The sequence below is a fragment of the Chrysochloris asiatica genome, unplaced genomic scaffold (genome assembly GCF_000296735.1).
Source record: "Chrysochloris asiatica unplaced genomic scaffold, ChrAsi1.0 scaffold00016, whole genome shotgun sequence".
Classification (NCBI taxonomy): Eukaryota; Metazoa; Chordata; class Mammalia; order Afrosoricida; family Chrysochloridae; genus Chrysochloris; species Chrysochloris asiatica.
In genome coordinates, this window is record NW_006408534.1 from 29,299,150 (window position 1) to 29,301,028 (window position 1,879).

Consider the following 1,879-nt stretch of genomic DNA (forward strand, 5'->3'; position numbering starts at 1 on the left):
ACAACTTTGCTTGCTGAAAGTGAAGAGGACTTAAAATATTTACTGATGAAGATAAACGACCACAGCTTTCAGTATGGATTACATCTCAATGTAAAGAAAACAAAAATCCTCACCACTGGGCCAATAAACAACATTCTGATCAATGGAGACAAGATTAAAGTTGTCAAGGACTTCATTCTTCTTGAATCAACCATCAACACTTATAGAAGCAGCAATCAAGAAATCAAACGACGTATTGCATTAGGCAAATCTGCTGCACAAGACCTTATTAAAGTGTTGAAGAGCAAAGATGTCACCTTGAGGATTAAGGTGTGCCTGACCCAACCCATGGTATTTTCAAAAACCTCATATGCATACAAAAGCTGGACAGTGAATAAGGAAGACCATAGAAGAATTGATACTTTTGAGTTATGGTGTTGGAGAAGAATATTGAAAGTACCATGGGCAGCCAAATGAACCAACAGATCTGTGTTGGAAGAAGTGCAGCCAGAGTGATCCTTGGAGGCCAAGATAGCCAAACTTTGTCTCTCACACTAGGGACATATTGTCAGAAGCAACCAGTCAATGGAGAAGGATATCATGTTTGGTAAGGTGGAGGATCCGAGAAAAAGAGGAAGACACCCAGTACGATGGATTAGCAAAGTGGCAGCATCAATGGGCTCAAGCATGGCAACAATTGTGAAGTTGGCCCAGGATTGGGCAGGGTTTCGTTCTATTGTGCGTAGGGCTGACTTGATGGCACCTAACAACAACAACAACTTGAAGGAAACTGATGCTAAGAATTCATTCATTCATTCAGCATACATTTGCTTAGCACTACCTACCTACTTTGCAAAGATAAATATGATTCTAAAATTTTCCTTTAGGGCAGACCTTTCAGGAATACTAGCTATATATCTATCTATCTGCATGTCAGGCATTTCCATATTAAAGTTCTGCAAGCACATAAACTGAATATATTATCTAAAAGTGAACCCCTCTTCTCCCCTCTGCCCCAATCTTTTCTTCCTGTGTTCCTATCTGCCTATATGACCTCACCATCCATCCAGCAACCCATGCAGCAGCATCCTGGATTCTTTCTTCTCCTTCATGTTCTTGTAACTCATCAATCATCAACTTAGGTAGATTTTACTTCCTGTCTCTTAACTCTATCTCCTTCTTTCTGTTCTTACTACTTTAATGTCACACTTTAATGATTAGAAACTTCCTTACTTGCTTCCTCATCTGTAGACTTACCCTCCTATGTCCATTTTCCACACACTAGCTGGAATATTCTTTCTAAAAGGCAAAATCCAATCTCATCCCACAGAATGGGAAAAAATCTTTTGCAACAACTCATCAAACAAGGAACTCATTTCTAAAATATATAGGAAACTATAACACCTCTACAAGAACAGGACAAATAACCCAATTAAAATGTGGGCACAGGACATGAACACACACTTCACCAAGGAAGAGATCTGGGCAGCCAACAAAAACATATGAAGAAATGTTCAGGATCAGTAGCCATTAGAGAGATGCAAATCAAATCAACAATGAGATATCATCTCACACCAGCAATAACAGCAAAGATTTAAAAAAGTTGAGGACGATAAATGCTGGCAAGGATGAAGAGAGACTGGGACCCTCCTACATTGTTGGTGGGATTGTAAAATGGTCCAACCACTCTGGAAAGCAATATGGCACTTCCTTAGAAGGTAGGAAATAGAAATACCTTATGATCCAGCAATTCCTCTACTTGGTATTTACCCATAAGAAATACGAGCCCATCAATGTTCATAGCAGCACCATTTACAATATCAAAAAGATGTAGACAGCTTAAGTGCCCATCAATTGAAGAATGGATAAACAAACTGTGGTACATACACACAATGGAATA